Source organism: Pseudophryne corroboree, chromosome 1, assembly GCF_028390025.1.
Source record: "Pseudophryne corroboree isolate aPseCor3 chromosome 1, aPseCor3.hap2, whole genome shotgun sequence".
In the NCBI taxonomy this organism is placed as follows: Eukaryota; Metazoa; Chordata; class Amphibia; order Anura; family Myobatrachidae; genus Pseudophryne; species Pseudophryne corroboree.
Window position 1 is genome coordinate 385884476 of NC_086444.1, and position 22428 is coordinate 385906903.

The following is a 22428-nucleotide window of genomic DNA, read 5'->3' on the forward strand; positions in this document are numbered from 1 at the left end:
AACCAGACAGCCAGAATGCGAGCTGGGCAGCATGCATTGCAGGCAGAGTATGAGGTTTTATGAGCTACCGATTGAGCTTACTGACCAGAGGAGATAGGAGGGTGGAGAGAGCTGTAAGTGACATGGGGATCCCAGCTTCTCATCTTCCCTGACTCCTAGTCCTGTACCAGTGTGTAAGTAGTACAGAAGCTGCTGCTGCTATTCTTGCATGTGATAGGATAAATTATAGATTTTTTTTGTGTGTGTATTCTATGGTTGTTTAAGTTATCTTTGTTTCACTACAAGAAAATGTAATAAAATAGTTGTCATTCAATTAGGTGGAGCTATAAACAGTAACCAGGCATTATTAAACTATTAGTTTAAATCTAATATACACCATCAGGTTAAATTTAATATACACAATCCATACATCCTAACATGATCCTGTCCTGGAGGGATAACATGCTGTCTTAAGTTATGATTGCAATCACCTGTGTTGAAATTCCTTTCTTATCTATTAAATAGTTCAACACAGGTGACACCAATCATATATTAAGAGGGAGAGGGAAGCCCAGATAGAAAGCATTTTGTCCCTCCTGGAATGGGTCATGTTGGGGGTATGCACAATCTAAAATACACTTCCCAGTCTTCCACCGGGGGCCCCCTTGTCTTTAGTGACCCGGGCACCCCCAAGGCTTAATCCGGCCCTGGTGTGCATGTATGTATACCTCCTAACTGTCCATATTTCAGTGGGACAGTCCCGCTATTCAGACACTGTCCCGCTGTCACTCCCGTGGATCACAGTGTCTCACAGGCAGGGGGGTGCAGGTTGTGGAGCCTGTGATCACCGCTGCTCTGCACAACAAAGCAGGGGGTGATCTCTGGTAGATGATGTGCACGGCATCTGAACAGTGCATTGTAGTGAGCCTGGGGGCTGCCCAGCTGCTCGGAGAGTGCTTAAAACAGGGGATGTGATCGAGGCCACGCCCACACATCCAAGGCCATGCCCCTTCTCAGCTGAAGCCCTGCCCCCTTTCTCAGTGCACATGGGCAAGTGAAGGCCAAGCTAAGGTCCCGAATCACAGAACTTAAAAGTTGGGGGGCATGGTGTATGTACAGTATGTAGGTACAGATATATGTATGCTGGTATGCACTGTATACAGCAGGGATGTGGCGTGAGGTAAATGACTTAGGAGGCACTGCCTACTACCTGAGCCAGATTTACGCACAATACAGTATATGAGCCAGAGAGGGTTCATGTGGGCATTATACATAGGTGCAGCAGTATATACTGCTGGTAATTTGGTGAGTTTTGATCAGAGATATGCGGAAAAGATAGGCAGGGGAGACACTGCCATATACGTTAGTATGACATGAAAGGCTCTGCCTCACCTCACCGCACGTCACTGGTATACAATGAGGATGCAAGTGTATACGTAGGCTTACCATACTATCCCTTTAAACAGGGACACTTATGAATTACACAGGTTCTGTGGCTGATTAAAACCAGATTAAATGCTGGCTTGAAGTTATCCAGCCACATAACCTGTGTAATTCAATATATAGTATGGAAGCCTATGTATACAACTTGCTGCCACAGCCATTATTTCTAACTTGCTGTTTCTGAATGAAAGACAACCACCAGAGACCGTAGACTCGCAAACAGTCTTGCTCTGAGCTGACTGAGGGCCTTATTCAGGTTTGTTAGCAAATCAAAAAAGTTAGCAATTGTGCAAAACCATGCTGCAGTGCAGGTGGGGCAGATGTAACGTGCAGAGAGAGTTTTTTTGCTTTGCTAACAAACCTGAATAACCCCCGTAATCTGTTTTCAAGTTGTTTGCAATGATGTACCCCTGTACAGTCAGACATCTATGTGCCCAAGGCAGATTCCCCCTCAGACAAGCCCTTGTTCTAGAACTGGGTGGATGACACTTATTTCACTTTTCATCATAATGACAAACACTATACAGACATAAAAGTATAACGTAATTCATTATTATGTTCATAAAATACATTCAAATGCTAGCGTTCACTCTAGGTGCGGGGTGATGATCAGTGAGGAGGGCATATTATGATTTTGATGGACCTAAATTTAGATGTGATGTATTGCTACAGCCTCAGTAGCTGTGCTTGTGCAATTTATTCCTTCTAAATTACAATATGTCCTCAGTGATTAGCACCCTGCACCTACAGTGGACACTACATGTTTTACAAAAGTGTACATCTGCCCGGTGAGGGTGGATTTAGCCGAGATTCAGGTCTATTTACTAAGCCTCTGGTGGAGATAAAGTGGGCGGAGCTAAAGTACCAGCCAATCAGCTCGTAACTGCCATGTCACAGGCTGGGTTTGAAAAATGACAGGCTGTGATTGGCTAGTACTTTATCTCCGTCCACATTATATCCACCTGAGGCTTAGTAAATAGACCCCAAAGTTATTTGTTTTAAATGTAGCAACAATTAACTGTGATATAAAATCATACTTAGTATAGATGCCATCATTTCAAACAGATGTTTTCTGACACACAGCCACCTTGAGATATCCCTAAAATATTAAATTGCTTTAAATAAAAATGTAAGTTTATCCGCATAGCTACAGAGTTTCCTTGAACAGACAGATTAAAATATCATAGCATCTGCATCTCTTGTTTGCATCAGGGAAAAATGAATTTGTTGTAGGAATATAAGCTTCTAGTGTAAGTACAGTTATATATTTTCTCCTTCATTGCTGACTGGTAAAATTGATTGAAATCCTTTTGATTTTAGGGAAGAACATTTGCTAGGGTTCTATGTAGCTGCTAGCTGGAGTTTGCTACTTCTGGGAATAGAAATTACAAGGATGCCCTAAAGAGGAATGAGAGATATTTCAAGGTAACCTAATATAAACAGGAATAAGAAGATGTCAATATTAGAACACCTGAACCTGTCAATGTTCTGCAACTTCCGACATTTTCGTTCATGTTTTTGGAAAGACATTTATGGTTCTTAGAACAAAATGGTTTTCTATAATTAATATATCATTTTAAATGTGTCATAAGAATAAAAAAAAGTGTTATGTGCATTGCTAATGTAGGCCCTCATTCCGAGTTGTTCGCTCGCAAGCTGCTTTTAGCAGCATTGCACACGCTAAGCCGCCGCCTACTTGGAGTGAATCTTAGCTTAGCAAAATTGCGAACGAAAGATTCTCAAAATTGCGAATAGAAATTTCTAAGCAGTTTCTGAGTAGCTCGACACTTACTCTGCCACTGCGATCAGTTCAGCCAGTTTCGTTCCTGGTTTGACGTCACAAACACACCCAGTGTTCGCCCAGACACTCCCCCGTTTCTCCAGCCACTCCCGCGTTTTTCCCAGAAACGGCAGCGTTTTTTCACACACTCCCATAAAACGTCCAGTTTCCGCCCAGAAACACCCACTTCCTGTCAATCACACAACGATCACCAGAACGAAGAAAAAACCTCGTAATGCCGTGAGTAAAATACCAAACTTCTTAGCAAATTTACTTGGTGCAGCCGCAGTGCGAACATTGCGCATGCGCAGTTTGCGGAAAATCACTGCGATGCGATGAAAAAGAACGAGCGAACAACTCGGAATGAGGGCCGTAAGTGTGACGTTTGTATCATGTATGTATGCCTACAGTTGAACAAAACAAACAAATGATATTACTTGATGCAACGTAAACATAGAGATTTAAAGGTGCATACACAATGTGCAATATTTTAGTCCGTATCGCCAATTTTTCCCGTCTGAGCGATATTGACTGAAACATCGCACATTGTATATGTTGCAAACGATGGCCGATGCACGTTCCCAGGGGTCATTAACGACCCCCTCTGTCGGCTGTTCATGCAGCTCAATTTTGGCTATGTCGACCAAAACTGCATGTATGGGCTGGCCGCGGCGTGACGTCACTAAGTGATACTGTTTGCTGTATCACTCAGTGTGTATGCAGGCGGCCCGGGAGGGAAGGGAACACTCTGCGCGATATTGCTCATGGAACGTATCGCACAGTGTGTACCCACCTTAAGACTAAAACTATTTTTAATGTAGCCAGGTCTAAAAGTAATATTGATGTTTGTTGGTTTGCTGATAGTTGTGAAGATGTGAAAGTTTGCCTGAACCATATAATTGTTCCGCTGAGCTTTATAACATCACGATCCATACTTATATTGCAGCATTCACATTACACAGTGCTTTAACAGTGGTGGGTCCTGGCACATGGTGTGCCTGGATTTATTGGAGTTCACCACCACTCATAATAGCCACATCTGGTAGAAACTATACTCCATAAATCATATCTAAAATGATTATCTGTTATTTTATGGAAAATGAAAATACTTCTGTTCTGTTTGAGAAGTAGATGAGAGTTCTAGAAATGTCAGCATATGTTACTGAACTATATATATTTCACTCAGTATCACTTTTGTGTTTTGGTCAATAACCCTAATGCCGCACGCACGCACGCACGCACACACACACACACACACACGCACACGCGTGGGCGTACATACACACGTATCCAATCTTAAAATGTTTCCTTAAAATCAATCCTCTTGGAAACTCTGTCGTCTTGATGTGTGTGGACGTTTCTGCCAAACCCAATATGTCATACTGTCATGTTGCAGATTTGTCAAATACAAATACACAACTACTACCTGTCCTAAGGCAGTGGAAATGCTTTCACCATTGTCCTTTGATTTATTCCTGGTAAAGCTAGTGACTTCTGCAAATTAAGTAAACAGAGATGGGAACTGTAACTATACTTATTGCTAACTGAAACAAGCTTGGTTCCTGATAAACTATTCCAGTTATATGATCCAAATGAACTGATATACTGATAACTTGACGAGATCGCTAGCAGACTGGTTCACGGTTGCCTGCCTGTTGGGGGATGGCTGTAGCATACTGGTCTCACGCTGTGTCAGGGTACGGGCAGCCAAGGAGCAGTAGCTGACGGTTTGTCAGAGCCTTTGAAGCAGTGTAAGGGACGAGCCCTGAGGCAAGTAGCCATTCTAGGGATCCTCACCTCCTGTTTGTCACTTTAATCTTGCGAGCAAGCTGAAAGAAGGGAGCTGATTCTTCTTCAGACCTTTACAATGCGCCACTCTTTCCAAAGTCCTCTCTTTTGAGTCTGATTTCCTCTGACAAAAACAGTGCACAAAGGCTAACAAAAATGTAACTATTGCAGCATTTCCCATATACCCTGCAGAATTTTCACAGCTCCATGATATATATATATATATATATATATATATATAATTATAGTGTGTGTGTGTGTGTGTGTGTGTGTGTGTGTCTGTAAAATATAATGCCCTTTCCTGTATAATTTATATGGATGTTAGGAGTTGTGTGTGACTATGTAGAAGCGAGGGGCCACAGTCTAAGCACTGTTACACAAGGCATTAGAGTTAGCAGTTGTGTGTGAGTATGTAGAAGCAAGGGGCCACAGGCTAAGCACTGTTACACCGGGCGTTGGAGTAATGAGCTGTGTGTGACTATGTAGAAGCAAAGGGCCACAGGCTAAGCACTGTTACACCGGGCGTTGGAGCTAGGAGTTGTGTGTGACTATGTAAAAGAAGGGGCCACAGGCTAAGCACTGGTATACCAGGTGTTGGCGTAATGAGCTGTGTGTGACTATGTAAAAGAAGGGGCCACAGGCTAAGCACTGTTACACCGGGCATTGGCGTAATGAGCTGTGTGTGACTATGTAAAAGAAGGGGCCACAGGCTAAGCACTGGTATACCAGGTGTTGGCGTAATGAGCTGTGTGTGACTATGTAAAAGAAGGGGCCACAGGCTAAGCACTGTTACACCGGGCATTGGAGTAATGAGTTGTGTGTGACTATGTAAAAGAAGGGGCCACAGGCTAAGCACTGTTACACCGGGCATTGGCGTAATGAGCTGTGTGTGACTATGTAAAAGAAGGGGCCACAGGCTAAGCAATGTTACACCAGGCGTTGGAGTAATGAGTTGTGTGTGACTATGTAAAAGAAGGGGCCACAGGCTAAGCACTGTTACACCAGGCGTTGGAATAATGAGTTGTGTGTGACTATGTAAAAGAAGGGGCCACAGGCTAAGCAATGTTACACCAAGCGTTGGAATAATGAGTTGTGTGTGACTATGTAAAAGAAGGGGCCACAGGCTAAGCACTGTTACATAGGGCACTGGAGTCTATTGACTGCTCATAACCTTATATCCTACTAGAGGGAATGAGTCATCTTTTATCGTATTGTCTTTCCTAATAAATAGTTGAGTGATATCTTTACTCAAAATTAGACGTAATGACATTAACAGTCACTAAAGTTACAAATAGTATTTACATAGGTTTATACATATATTTACTATGTTTATATTTTGCTGTGTGTAGTGGCCACACTAATTTATTGTATCCTTACAACTGTATAAAGTACAATAGATAGAAAAGGAGAATCTGGAGAATTACAAGCCAGGAATTTATTTTCAGTGTAACGTGTCACATGGGTTGTTTGTTAGCTTTAAATATCCCTTCCTGAGTGTAGGACCAACAACTACAGTATTTAATATTTTATGATGTGGGAAAACTGCAACGTAACAAAATATTTAATGCCAGTATTAATATTTTATTATCTTCAGAAATAAAGTAATACCTTTGTATTTTGTGTCCTGTAAAGGTGATAACTAGGCAATTTAATAAATATTATACATTTGTTTATAACAAGAGCGTATATTGCGACAATACCAAAAAGGTACCTGGGGAAAGTATCAGAGACCGATGTCTAATAGAACATAGCTAGAAGTATCCCAGATCCTTTTTATTTTACTAAGTATAAATATTAGAACCACTGTAACATTCTTCTGCAGAATAACCTATATCTTTATTTTTAGCAAGTGTCAGGCAAATATGTACATCCATCCAGTGCACCTATATTGGAATATTAATATCTACATTAAGATCAAAGGTAAATTTATAAAAGCCACATTATTTTCCCTGCCTTATAGCAGTTGTTGTTCAACAGCACCATCCTGGGTTTCAGTGAGATTGATGCATCTCACTAGGGTGACACCAGGATTATCCATGCTCTGATTAACGCTACATACTTGGGGCAAGTTTACCCGTTTCCTGGACCCAAGCGAATATACATTATTTTATTTCAGGTTACAACATAATGAGCTCAAATATAAACACCCTTTCCTCTGGTGTTTTGTTACAATGGTGGATTTTACTGGAGCAGGTGTGTGTAGCCTTTTGCCCTTTAAGGCACAACCATGGCTGTTGTGAAGCTTAATAAAAATAGATACATATTTATCTATGACATAGTATGCAACTCTACCTCGTTTCCAGAAACTGTCCTTAGTTTTCATGATTTGACCCTGGAGGTTTTTGTCCCTGAAAATGTCCCTATTTTTTTTTTCTTTCACTAGCAGCATAATACAGGTGCTCCTTTTTTTCTGCATGAAGTTCTCAACATCTAATCTTATTCTTTGGGCTTTAGTAGTAAAATATTACTGAAAAGGATACTCAAAATGAGCAAAATGACATCACATAATCAGAACGCATTACAGGTCGGGCATTTTAGAGTTTCAAGGCACATTGGCACAGTAACACATCTAGCTGGCACTGATGATCTGGCTCAGAAGATGTGTCCTTGTAAAATATTGTAAGCCGTTGCTATAACTGTCATTATGCTTCCATCATTATTATGAAGATATTGCTGTATTAGAGGCATTTTATGTAGTGACTTAGGTGTAATGTGGTACCAGAACTGCAGCGTAAACATTCATTTAGTACAGTGTATTTATATTTTATTATCTTTAGAAATAACTTTATATTTCTGTATTTGGCATTCTGTTAAGGTACTAGCTAAGCCTTTAATTATCATTATAAATTTTAACCCCAGTTATTAAACTGCATTTTTTTTATTAAGCTTCTTACCTCAGTTTCCATATGCTGTGTCTGTAAGAAAATATATTTACATTTTTTTTATTCCTCAGAAACTTGACTGAGACTTTTTTCCTAGCCTCACTATTTTTATGTTACGCCATAATCATATAAGTTCATCTTGTTAAAGAAAATATGACTGAAGAACACTTCCCAAGGTTTCTCTGGAAACCTTATTTCACTGAGTTCATCGGAGCAGAAAAGCAGAAGTACTTATGCTATCTCTCACTGTAAACCTGTTATCTCAGCCCCCCTTCCCTTTGCAGTTCCATGCTACATTACATGCCATGCATATTTAAAAGATGCAGTAAAATGAATTTATCACTGCTGCCTCCAAGATAACAAATGTTTTAAACCCACATATACATTAACTGTTTATAAGCTCAGTGCATTTTCGGATTAGTATTATTATTTAACATTAGACAGTTGTGGTTAACAATGTGTGGGGGCAAAAGAAAAGCTGGTTCAAGATTGAAGACATGTTACCATTTTGGGATTCCAACAATTAGTCTGCTTTACACTTGGGCCGTGTTTATTTCACCTTTATCAGTTTTTATTCAGTGAGAGTGTTGTACCGAATCAAAAACTGAGATTTTGTTTTGTGAGATTGGGTTATGTAAATTAGCTTTTTGGAGGGAAGGAGGGATGAGTTTTCAGGTTATGGTTGGGGGCACTCATTTTTCTTCCCATTAAAGCTTACATGTCAAGCCTCCTGCTTTTGACTTGAACGTATCGATTTTGATGTGCAGAAGTGGAGCTCCTCCCACTTCCCACACTTCCTTCCCACAAATCCCGATTGTGGGACAGTCTGTGTGCAGCAGAAAAAATTCTATTTATAATGCAAAAATAGACATGTTTTGTATACCTGTGCATGCAGTAGACTCAGTGCCAATACTCCTCCTATCTCCACTGCATAGAGTGTACGGGGCCAGCAAAGATTCTGCACACAGCTCCTCCCTCTATAATACACAGAGAGGGGGAAAGTGGGTGATAATTACCCGGGCCTGGCTTGTTATAGGGGCCAACAGGGGCCCGGGACTGCCGCTGTCCCCCTCCCCATCCTATTTCTTACCTGTCAGCAGCAGCCTCTCTTCTGGTGCTATAAATATTTTTTATAATGGGGCATGGCCACACCTCATGTGATTAACCCACACCCCCAAAAGGTACCCCGGCCCGGCCCAGCAGCAACGTCAGTGTAAGAATCTGCTCAGGTGGATGACATTTTTGCAGATCTGTCAGTAGTTACCATCTGGATGCCAGCAATGATTATCCTCAAATTCGGTGGAATTGCAAGCTGTCATCTGCAAAGTAGGTGGAGTGACAGACCAGGATGTGGAGGAGGCTGGAGGATATTAATCTTCCCTGCTCTTCTCCCACCTCTACCCTATTTAGACAGTTTTCTCAGATCTGCATTGGGCCCTTGTATGGCTCACCTCCCACAGTGTAATGCTGGCGACACATTAGTACGACTCGCATTAGATGCGAGTCGTAGTAATGATCCCCCCACCCAGCCGCCGGGCATGCGATAGATTGACAGTGCTTTTGCTATCGTATCTCCGCAATTGCTTGAGGGTCACGATCGGCTGATCATATGTGCAGCACATATTATCAGCTAATGGGACATGTAAACCGCGGGGCTGCGCATTGCATCGTATTCGCACCCATTAACATGCACTGTGTGCATGCAATGGGTCGAATGATAGGTCAATATCGTGTATTCATAAATTATATCGACCTAGTGTATGGCCAGCATAACCTTCGTAGTATGCCCAACATGGCTGCCTCATCTGGTACGCTTGTGGATGGAATGAAAAATACATTGGTCTGATGGTTTTGTTGGGGCCCTTCTCTGAGCATTAGGATGCTGCAAACACCCCATTTTGTTTCATCTAGGGGTAGACTATTCCACCCAGGGTAATCCTATGCAGTGCTCCCAAGATGGCTGCCTCATCACCTTATACCTTGTGAGGGTGGAATACACAACCCGTGGAAGTTATTACCCAAAATAACTTCACCAATCCTGCATTATGCTTATTGTGTGCTCGAGGTTTTCTTTTTACGCATGTGTGCCTTTTCTGTTGCTGTATTGCTTAAATCTTATATGCATTTTTTTTTATGTCTGTAAAGTACCTTGAATCCTGTTGGAGAAAGAGCGCTATATAAATAAAATTATTATTATTTACACATAAACAAATGGCAATTTTTTTTTTGAGAAGTGAAATGGAAAGCTGAGCTTTTCTTTCTTCTCTGAATAGGTTTAATCACACTAGTCTATGGGGAAGAGATACTTACACTAATCAGGGACACCACTGGAGAATTCTGAGATTTTGCCACAGTAACCTCCTCTTCGACGGGATCAAAGCTTTGAAAATCCCTGTTATAGCAGGGAGAGTGTGATACAGGGCTTTTCACTGTTGCATGAATAGACTCCCCTGTACTTTTAATTAGAGATGAGCGGGTTCGGTTTCTCTGAATCCGAACCCGCCAGAACTTCATGTTTTTTTTCACGGGTCCGAGCGACTCGGATCTTCCCGCCTTGCTCGGTTAACCCGAGCGCGCCCGAACGTCATCATGACGCTGTCGGATTCTCGCGAGGCTCGGATTCTATCGCGAGACTCGGATTCTATATAAGGAGCCGCGCGTCGCCGCCATTTTCACACGTGCATTGAGATTGATAGGGAGAGGACGTGGCTGGCGTCCTCTCCGTTTAGAATAGATTAGAGAGACACTTGATTTACTAATTTTGGGGAGCATTAGGAGTACTCAGTACAGTGCAGAGTTTTGCTGATAGTGACCACCAGTTTTATTTATAATCCGTTCTCTGCCTGAAAAAAGCGATACACAGCACACAGTGACTCAGTCACATACCATATCTGTGTGCACTGCTCAGGCTCAGGCCAGTGTGCTGCATCATCTATTATCATAATATCTATATATAATATTATATATATCTGTCTGACTGCTCAGCTCACACAGCTTATAATTGTGGGGGAGACTGGGGAGCACTACTGCAGTGCCAGTTATAGGTTATAGCAGGAGCCAGGAGTACATAATATATTATATAGTGAGTGACCACCAGACACACAGTGCAGTTTATTTAATATATCCGTTCTCTGCCTGAAAAAAGCGATACACACAGTGACTCAGTCAGTCACATACCATATCTGTGTGCACTGCTCAGGCTCAGGCCAGTGTGCTGCATCATCTATATATTTCTCCATCGTCCTAAGTGGATGCTGGGGTTCCTGAAAGGACCATGGGGAATAGCGGCTCCGCAGGAGACAGGGCACAAAAAAGTAAAGCTTTTACCAGATCAGGTGGTGTGCACTGGCTCCTCCCCCTATGACCCTCCTCCAGACTCCAGTTAGATTTTGTGCCCGAACGAGAAGGGTGCAATCTAGGTGGCTCTCCTAAAGAGCTGCTTAGAGAAAGTTTAGCTTAGGTTTTTTACTTTACAGTGAGTCCTGCTGGCAACAGGATCACTGCAACGAGGGACTTAGGGGAGAAGTAGTGAACTCACCTGCGTGCAGAGTGGATTTGCTGCTTGGCTACTGGACACTAGCTCCAGAGGGACGATCACAGGTACAGCCTGGATGGTCACCGGAGCCGCGCCGCCGGCCCCCTTGCAGACGCTGAAGAGAGAAGAGGTCCAAAATCGGCGGCTGAAGACTCCTGAGTCTTCATAAAGGTAGCGCACAGCACTGCAGCTGTGCGCCATTTTCCTCTCAGCACACTTCACACAACAGTCACTGAGGGTGCAGAGCGCTGGGGGGGGCGCTCTGAGAGGCAAATAAAAACCTTATTAGAGGCAAAAAATACCTCACATATAGCCCACAGAGGCTATATGGAGATATTTAACCCCTGCCTAACTTCAAAAATAGCGGGAGACGAGCCCGCCGAAAAAGGGGCGGGGCCTATCTCCTCAGCACACAGCGCCATTTTCTCTCACAGAAAAGCTGGAGAGAAGGCTCCCAGGCTCTCCCCTGCACTGCACTACAGAAACAGGGTTAAAACAGAGAGGGGGGGCACTGATTTTGGCGATATTGTATATATATAAAAGATGCTATAAGGGAGAAACACTTATATAAGGTTGTCCCTATATAATTATAGCGTTTTTGGTGTGTGCTGGCAGACTCTCCCTCTGTCTCCCCAAAGGGCTAGTGGGTCCTGTCCTCTGTCAGAGCATTCCCGGTGTGTGTGCTGTGTGTCGGTACGTGTGTGTCGACATGTATGAGGACGGTGTTGGTGAGGAGGCGGAGAAATTGCCTGTAATGGTGATGTCACTCTCTAGGGAGTCGACACCGGAATGGATGGCTTATTTAGAGAATTACGTGAGAATGTCAACACGCTGCAAGTTCGGTTGACGACATGAGACGGCCGACAATCTATTAGGACCGGTCCAGGCGTCTCAGAAACACCGTCAGGGGTTTTAAAAACGCCCATTTACCTCAGTCGGTCGACACAGACACAGGCACGGACACTGAATACAGTGTCGACGGTGAATAAACAAACGTATTTCTCATTAGGGCCACACGTTAAGGGCAATGAAGGAGGTGTTACGTGTTTCTGATACTACAAGTACCACAAGAAAGGGTATTATGTGGGAGTGAAAAAACTACCTGTAGTTTTTCCTGAATCAGATAAAATAAAATGAAGTGTGTGATGATGCGTAGGGTTACCCTGATAGCAAATATTGGCGTTATACCCTTTCCCGCCAGAAATTAGGGTACGTTGGGAAACACCCCTTAGGGTGATAAGGCGCTCACACGCTTATCAAGTGGCGTTACCGTCTCCAGATACGGCCGCCCTCAAGGAGCCAGCTGATAGGAAGCTGGAAAAATATCCTAAAAAGTATATACACACATACGGTGGTTATACTGCGACCAGCGATCGCCATCAGCCTGGAGATGCAGTGCTGGGTTGGCTTGGTCGGATTCCCTGACTGAAAATATTTTATTCATGTAGAGCATTTAATAGGATGCATTCTATATATATGTATGTGAGATGCACAGAGGGATATTTGCTCTCTGGCATCAAGATAAGTGCGTTGTCCATATCTCCCAGAAGATGTCAGGGACACGACAGTGGTCAGGTGATACAGATCCCATACGGCAGATGGAAGTATTGCTGTATAAAGGGAAGGAGTTATTTGGGGGTCGGTCCATCGGACCTGGGGACCACAGCAACAGCTGGGAAATCCAACCTTTTTTACCCCAAGTTACATCTCAGCTAAAAAAGACACCGTCTTTTCAGCCTCAATCTTTCCTTTCCCATGAGGGCATGCAGGCAAAAGGCCAGTCATATCTGCCCAGACATAGAGGTAAGGGAAGTAGACTGCAGCAGGCAGCCCTTTCCCAGGAAAAGAAGCCCTCCACCGCGTCTGCCAAGTCCTCAGCATGACGCTGGGGCCGTGCAAGCGGACTCAAGGTGGGGGGGTAGTCTCAAGAGTCTCAGGGCGCAGTGGGATCACTCGCAAGTTGACCCCTAGATCGTACGAGTATTATCCCAGGGGTAAAGATTGGAGAGTCGAGACATCTTCTCCTCGCAGGTTCCTGAAGTCTGCTTTACCAACGGCTCCCTCCGACAGGGAGGCAGCATTGGAAACAATTCACAAGCTGTATATCCAGCAGGTGATAATCAAAGTACCCCTCCTACGACAAGGAAAAGGGTATTATTTTTCCACACTATATTGTGGTACTGAAGCCAGACGGCTTGGTGACACATAGTCTAAATCTAAAATGTTTTGAACACTTACATAAAAGGTTCAAATCGAGATAAAGTCACTCAGAGCAGTGATAGCGAACCGGAAAAAAGGGGACTATATGGTGTCCCTGGACATCAAGGATTACCTCCATGTCCAAATTTTGTCCTTCTCATCAAGGGTACCTCTGGTTCGTGGTACAGAACTGTCAATATCAGTTTCAGACGATGCCGTTTGAATTATCCACGGCACCCCGGGCCTTTTTACCAAGGTAATGGCCGAAAAGATGTTTCTTCAAAGAAAAAAGGCATCTAAATTATCCCTTACTTGCACGACCTAAAAAGGGCAAGTTCCAGAGAACAGTTGGAGGTCGGAAGAGCACTATCTAAAGTAGTTCTTCGACGGCACGACTGGATTCTAAATATTCCAAGAATCGCAGCTGTTTTCCGACGATACGTCTGCTGTTCCTAGGGATGATTCTGGACACGGTTCAGAAAAAGGTTTTTCTTCCCGAGGAAAAAGCCAAGGAGTTATCCGACCTGTCAGGAACCTCCTAAAACCAGGAAAGGTGTCTGTACATCAATGCACAAGAGTCCTGGGAAAAATGGTGGCTTTTTACGAAGCAATTCCATTCGGCAGATTCCATGCAAGAATTTTCCAAAGGGATCTGTTGGACAAATGGTCAGGGTCGCATCCTCAGATGCACCTGCGAATAACCCTGTCGCCAAGGACAAGGGTATATCTTCTGTGGTGGTTGCAAAAGGCTCATCTATTGGAGGGCCGCAGATTCGGCATACAGGATTTGATCCTGGTGACCACGGACGCCAGCCTGAGAGGTTGGGGAGCAGTCACACAAGGAAGAAACTTCCAGGGGGTATGGACGAACCTGGAAAAGTCTCTTCACATAAACATTCTGGTACTAAGAGCAATCTAAAATGCTCTAAGCCAGGCGGAACCACTCCTGCAAGGAAAACCGGTGTTGATTCAGTCGGACAACATCACGGCGGTCGCCCATGTAAACAGACAGGGCGGCACAAGAAGCAGGAGTGCAATGGCAGAAGCTGCCAAGATTCTTCGCTGGGCGGAGAATCACGTAATAGCACTGTCAGCAGTGTTCTTCCCGGGCGTGGACAACTGGGAAGCAGACTTCCTCAGCAGACACGATATTCACCCGGGAGAGGGGGGTCTTCATCCAGAAGTCTTCCACATGCTAATAAACTGTTGGGAAAGACCAATGGTAGACATGATGGCGTCTCGCCTCAACAAGAAACTGGACAAGTATTGCGCCAGGTCAAGAGATCCACAGGCAATAGCTGTGGACGCACTGGTAACACCTTGGGTGTACAAATCAGTATATGTGTTTCCTCCTCTGCCTCTCATACCAAAGGTATTGAAGATTATACGGTGAGGAGGAGTAAGAACAATACTAGTGGCTCCGGATTGGCCAAGAAGGACTTGGTACCCGGAACTTCAAGAGTTGGTCACGGACGACCCGTGCCCTCTACTTCTGAGAAGGGACCTGCTACAACAGGGTCCCTGTCTCTTTCAAGACTTACCGCGGCTGCGTTTGACGGCATGGCGGTTGAACGCCAGATCCTAAAAGGGAAAGGCATTCCAGAAGAAGTCATTCCTACCTTGATTAAGGCAAGGAAGGAAGTCACCGCGAAACATTATCACCGCATTTGGCGAAAATATGTCGCGTGGTGCGAGGATCGGAGTGTTCCGACGGAGGAATTTCAACTGGGTCGTTTCCTACATTTCCTACAATCAGGATTGTCTATGGGTCTCAAATTGAGATCTATTAAGGTTCAAATTTCGGCCCTGTCAATATTCTTCCAAAAAGAATTGGCCTCAGTTCCTGAGGTACAGACTTTTGTTAAAGGAGTACTGCATATACAGCCTCCTGTGGTGCCTCCGGTGGCACCGTGGGATCTAAATGTAGTTTTAGATTTCCTCAAATCCCATTGGTTTGAACCATTGAAAAAGGTGGATTTTAAATATCTCACATGGAAAGTGACTATGTTACTGGCCCTGGCTTCCGCCAGGAGAGTATCTGAATTGGCGGCTTTATCTTATAAAAGCCCTTATCTAATCTTCCATTCGGATAGGGCAGAACTGAGGACTCGTCCGCATTTTCTCCCTAAGGTGGTATCAGCGTTTCACCTGAACCAACCTATTGTGGTGCCTGCGGCCACTGGCGACTTGGAGGACTCCAAGTTGTTGGACGTTGTCAGAGCCTTAAAAATATACATTTCAAGGACGGCTGAAGTCAGAAAATCTGACTCGCTGTTGATACTATATGCACCCAACAAGTTGGGTGCCCCTGCTTCTAAGCAGACGATTGCTCGTTGGATTTGTAACACAATTCAACTTGCTCATTCTGTGGCAGGCCTGCCACAGCCTAAATCTGTTAAGGCCCATTCCACAAGGAAGGTGGGCTCATCTTGGGCGGCTGCCCGAGGGGTCTCGGCATTACAATTCTGCCGAGCAGCTACGTGGTCGGGGGAAAACACGTTTGTAAAATTCTACAAATTTGATACCCTGGCAAAAGAGGACTTGGAATTCTCTCATTCGGTGCTGCAGAGTCATCCGCACTCTCCCGCCCGTTTGGGAGCTTTGGTATAATCCCCATGGTCCTTTCAGGAACCCCAGCATCCACTTAGGACGATGGAGAAAATAAGAATTTACTTACCGATAATTCTATTTCTCGGAGTCCGTAGTGGATGCTGGGCGCCCATCCCAAGTGCGGATTATCTGCAATACTGTACATAGTTATTGTTAACAAATTCGGGTTATATTGTTAAGGAGCCATCTTTAAGAGGCTCTTTCTGTTATCATACTGTTAACTGGGTTTAGATCACAAGTTGTACGGTGTGATTGGTGTGGCTGGTATGAGTCTTACCCGGGATTCAAATTGCCTCCCTTATTGTGTACGCTCGTCCGGGCACAGTACCTAACTGGAGTCTGGAGGAGGGTCATAGGGGGAGGAGCCAGTGCACACCACCTGATCTGGTAAAAGCTTTACTTTTTTGTGCCCTGTCTCCTGCGGAGCCGCTATTCCCCATGGTCCTTTCAGGAACCCCAGCATCCACTACGGACTCCGAGAAATAGAATTATCGGTAAGTAAATTCTTATTATTATATATCTGTCTGACTGCTCAGCTCACACAGCTTATAATTGTGGGGGAGACTGGGGAGCACTACTGCAGTGCCAGTTATAGGTTATAGCAGGAGCCAGGAGTACATAATATTATATTAAAATTAAACAGTGCACACTTTTGCTGCAGGAGTGCCACTGCCAGTGTGACTAGTGACCAGTGACCTGACCACCAGTATATATAATATTAGTAGTATACTATCTCTTTATCAACCAGTCTATATTAGCAGCAGACACAGTACAGTGCGGTAGTTCACGGCTGTGGCTACCTCTGTGTCGGCACTCGGCAGCCCGTCCATAATTGTATATACCACCTAACCGTGGTTTTTTTTTCTTTCTTTATACATACATACTAGTTACGAGTATACTATCTCTTTATCAACCAGTCTATATTAGCAGCAGACACAGTACAGTGCGGTAGTTCACGGCTGTGGCTACCTCTGTGTCGGCACTCGGCAGCCCGTCCATAATTGTATATACCACCTAACCGTGTTTTTTTTTTCTTTCTTTATACATACATACTAGTTACGAGTATACTATCTCTTTATCAACCAGTCTATATATTAGCAGCAGACACAGTACAGTGCGGTAGTTCACGGCTGTGGCTACCTCTGTGTCGGCACTCGGCAGCCCGTCCATAATTGTATATACCACCTAACCGTGGTTTTTTTTTTCTTTCTTTATACATACATACTAGTTACGAGTATACTATCTCTTTATCAACCAGTCTATATTAGCAGCAGACACAGTACAGTGCGGTAGTTCACGGCTGTGGCTACCTCTGTGTCGGCACTCGGCAGCCCGTCCATAATTGTATATACCACCTAACCGTGGTTTTTTTTTCTTTCTTTATACATACATACTAGTTACGAGTATACTATCTCTTTATCAACCAGTCTATATATTAGCAGCAGACACAGTACAGTGCGGTAGTTCACGGCTGTGGCTACCTCTGTGTCGGCACTCGGCAGCCCGTCCATAATTGTATATACCACCTAACCGTGGTTTTTTTTTCTTTCTTTATACATACATACTAGTTACGAGTATACTATCTCTTTATCAACCAGTCTATATTAGCAGCAGACACAGTACAGTGCGGTAGTTCACGGCTGTGGCTACCTCTGTGTCTGCACTCGGCAGCCCGTCCATAATTGTATATACCACCTAACCGTGGTTTTTTTTTCTTTCTTTATACATACATACTAGTTACGAGTATACTATCTCTTTATCAACCAGTCTATATATTAGCAGCAGACACAGTACAGTGCGGTAGTTCACGGCTGTGGCTACCTCTGTGTCGGCACTCGGCAGCCCGTCCATAATTGTATATACCACCTAACCGTGGTTTTTTTTTCTTTCTTTATACATACATACTAGTTACGAGTATACTATCTCTTTATCAACCAGTCTATATATTAGCAGCAGACACAGTACAGTGCGGTAGTTCACGGCTGTGGCTACCTCTGTGTCGGCACTCGGCAGCCCGTCCATAATTGTATACTAGTATCCAATCCATCCATCTCCATTGTTTACCTGAGGTGCCTTTTAGTTGTGCCTATTAAAATATGGAGAACAAAAATGTTGAGGTTCCAAAATTAGGGAAAGATCAAGATCCACTTCCACCTCGTGCTGAAGCTGCTGCCACTAGTCATGGCCGAGACGATGAAATGCCAGCAACGTCGTCTGCCAAGGCCGATGCCCAATGTCATAGTACAGAGCATGTCAAATCCAAAACACCAAATATCAGTAAAAAAAGGACTCCAAAACCTAAAATAAAATTGTCGGAGGAGAAGCGTAAACTTGCCAATATGCCATTTACCACACGGAGTGGCAAGGAACGGCTGAGGCCCTGGCCTATGTTCATGGCTAGTGGTTCAGCTTCACATGAGGATGGAAGCACTCAGCCTCTCGCTAGAAAAATGAAAAGACTCAAGCTGGCAAAAGCAGCACAGCAAAGAACTGTGCATTCTTCGAAATCCCAAATCCACAAGGAGAGTCCAATTGTGTCGGTTGCGATGCCTGACCTTCCCAACACTGGACGTGAAGAGCATGCGCCTTCCACCATTTGCACGCCCCCTGCAAGTGCTGGAAGGAGCACCCGCAGTCCAGTTCCTGATAGTCAGATTGAAGATGTCAGTGTTGAAGTACACCAGGATGAGGAGGATATGGGTGTTGCTGGCGCTGGGGAGGAAATTGACCAGGAGGATTCTGATGGTGAGGTGGTTTGTTTAAGTCAGGCACCCGGGGAGACACCTGTTGTCCGTGGGAGGAATATGGCCGTTGACATGCCAGGTGAAAATACCAAAAAAATCAGCTCTTCGGTGTGGAGGTATTTCACCAGAAATGCGGACAACAGGTGTCAAGCCGTGTGTTCCCTTTGTCAAGCTGTAATAAGTAGGGGTAAGGACGTTAACCACCTCGGAACATCCTCCCTTATACGTCACCTGCAGCGCATTCATAATAAGTCAGTGACAAGTTCAAAAACTTTGGGTGACAGCGGAAGCAGTCCACTGACCAGTAAATCCCTTCCTCTTGTAACCAAGCTCACGCAAACCACCCCACCAACTCCCTCAGTGTCAATTTCCTCCTTCCCCAGGAATGCCAATAGTCCTGCAGGCCATGTCACTGGCAATTCTGACGAGTCCTCTCCTGCCTGGGATTCCTCCGATGCATCCTTGCGTGTAACGCCTACTGCTGCTGGCGCTGCTGTTGTTGCCGCTGGGAGTCGATGGTCATCCCAGAGGGGAAGTCGTAAGCCCACTTGTACTACTTCCAGTAAGCAATTGACTGTTCAACAGTCCTTTGCGAGGAAGATGAAATATCACAGCAGTCATCCTACTGCAAAGCGGATAACTGAGTCCTTGACAACTATGTTGGTGTTAGACGTGCGTCCGGTATCCGCCGTTAGTTCACAGGGAACTAGACAATTTATTGAGGCAGTGTGCCCCCGTTACCAAATACCATCTAGGTTCCACTTCTCTAGGCAGGCGATACCGAGAATGTACACGGACGTCAGAAAAAGACTCACCAGTGTCCTAAAAAATGCAGTTGTACCCAATGTCCACTTAACCACGGACATGTGGACAAGTGGAGCAGGGCAGGGTCAGGACTATATGACTGTGACAGCCCACTGGGTAGATGTATGGACTCCCGCCGCAAGAACAGCAGCAGCGGCACCAGTAGCAGCATCTCGCAAACGCCAACTCTTTCCTAGGCAGGCTACGCTTTGTATCACCGCTTTCCAGAATACGCACACAGCTGAAAACCTCTTACGGCAACTGAGGAAGATCATCGCGGAATGGCTTACCCCAATTGGACTCTCCTGTGGATTTGTGGCATCGGACAACGCCAGCAATATTGTGTGTGCATTAAATATGGGCAAATTCCAGCACGTCCCATGTTTTGCACATACCTTGAATTTGGTGGTGCAGAATTTTTTAAAAAACGACAGGGGCGTGCAAGAGATGCTGTCGGTGGCCAGAAAAATTGCGGGACACTTTCGGCGTACAGGCACCACGTACAGAAGACTGAAGCACCACCAAAAACTACTGAACCTGCCCTGCCATCATCTGAAGCAAGAAGTGGTAACGAGGTGGAATTCAACCCTCTATATGCTTCAGAGGTTGGAGGAGCAGCAAAAGGCCATTCAAGCCTATACAATTGAGCACGATATAGGAGGTGGAATGCACCTGTCTCAAGTGCAGTGGAGAATGATTTCAACGTTGTGCAAGGTTCTGATGCCCTTTGAACTTGCCACACGTGAAGTCAGTTCAGACACTGCCAGCCTGAGTCAGGTCATTCCCCTCATCAGGCTTTTGCAGAAGAAGCTGGAGGCATTGAAGAAGGAGCTAAAAGGGAGCGATTCCGCTAGGCATGTGGGACTTGTGGATGCAGCCCTTAATTCGCTTAACAAGGATTCACGGGTGGTCAATCTGTTGAAATCAGAGCACTACATTTTGGCCACCGTGCTCGATCCTAGATTTAAAGCCTACCTTGGATCTCTCTTTCCGGCAGACACAGGTCTGCTGGGGTTGAAAGACCTGCTGGTGACAAAATTGTCAAGTCAAGCGGAACGCGACCTGTCAACATCTCCTCCTTCACATTCTCCCGCAACTGGGGGTGCGAGGAAAAGGCTCAGAATTCCGAGCCCACCCGCTGGCGGTGATGCAGGGCAGTCTGGAGCGACTGCTGATGCTGACATCTGGTCCGGACTGAAGGACCTGACAACGATTACGGACATGTCGTCTACTGTCACTGCATATGATTCTCTCAACATTGATAGAATGGTGGAGGATTATATGAGTGACCGCATCCAAGTAGGCACGTCACACAGTCCGTACTTATACTGGCAGGAAAAAGAGGCAATTTGGAGGCCCTTGCACAAACTGGCTTTATTCTACCTAAGTTGCCCTCCCACAAGTGTGTACTCCGAAAGAGTGTTTAGTGCCGCCGCTCACCTTGTCAGCAATCGGCGTACGAGGTTACATCCAGAAAATGTGGAGAAGATGATGTTCATTAAAATGAATTATAATCAATTCCTCCGCGGAGACATTGACCAGCCAGCAGCAATTGCCTCCACAAAGTACACAGGGAGCTGAGATGGTGGATTCCAGTGGGGACGAATTGATAATCTGTGAGGAGGGGGATGTACACGGTGATATATCGGAGGGTGAAGATGAGGTGGACATCTTGCCTCTGTAGAGCCAGTTTGTGCAAGGAGAGATTAATTGCTTCTTTTTTGGGGGGGGTCCAAACCAACCCGTCATATCAGTCACAGTCGTGTGGCAGACCCTGTCACTGAAATGATGGGTTGGTTAAAGTGTGCATGTCCTGTTTTGTTTATACAACATAAGGGTGGGTGGGAGGGCCCAAGGACAATTCCATCTTGCACCTCTTTTTTCTTTTCTTTTTCTTTGCATCATGTGCTGATTGGGGAGGGTTTTTTGGAAGGGACATCCTGCGTGACACTGCAGTGCCACTCCTAGATGGGCCCGGTGTTTGTGTCGGCCACTAGGGTCGCTAATCTTACTCACACAGCTACCTCATTGCGCCTCTTTTTTTCTTTGCGTCATGTGCTGTTTGGGGAGGGTTTTTTGGAAGGGACATCCTGCGTGACACTGCAGTGCCACTCCTAGATGGGCCCGGTGTTTGTGTCGGCCACTAGGGTCGCTAATCTTACTCACACAGCTACCTCATTGCGCCTCTTTTTTTCTTTGCGTCATGTGCTGTTTGGGGAGGGTTTTTTGGAAGGGCCATCCTGCGTGACACTGCAGTGCCACTCCTAGATGGGCCCGGTGTTTGTGTCGGCCACTAGGGTCGCTAATCTTACTCACACAGCTACCTCATTGCGCCTCTTTTTTTCTTTGCGTCATGTGCTGTTTGGGGAGGGTTTTTTGGAAGGGACATCCTGCGTGACACTGCAGTGCCACTCCTAGATGGGCCCGGTGTTTGTGTCGGCCACTAGGGTCGCTTATCTTACTCACACAGCGACCTCGGTGCAAATTTTAGGACTAAAAATAATATTGTGAGGTGTGAGGTATTCAGAATAGACTGAAAATGAGTGTAAATTATGGTTTTTGAGGTTAATAATACTTTGGGATCAAAATGACCCCCAAATTCTATGATTTAAGCTGTTTTTTAGTGTTTTTTGAAAAAAACACCCGAATCCAAAACACACCCGA

The 22428-nt window shown here is 44.9% G+C and overlaps 1 protein-coding gene across 3 annotated transcripts in view; it reads left to right on the plus strand.

The window, feature by feature from the left end:
• Positions 1-22428, plus strand: part of MN1 (MN1 proto-oncogene, transcriptional regulator) — a 65440-nt gene that overhangs the window by 36299 nt on the left and 6713 nt on the right. The window contains exon 2 of one of the 3 annotated variants that reach the window (XR_010170965.1): positions 2743-2847. The exons of the other annotated variants lie outside the window; for them this stretch is intronic. The gene's annotated coding sequence lies outside the window, so the exon portion shown is untranslated. The remainder of the gene's footprint in view (positions 1-2742; positions 2848-22428) is intronic. 3 annotated transcript variants of the gene reach the window in all.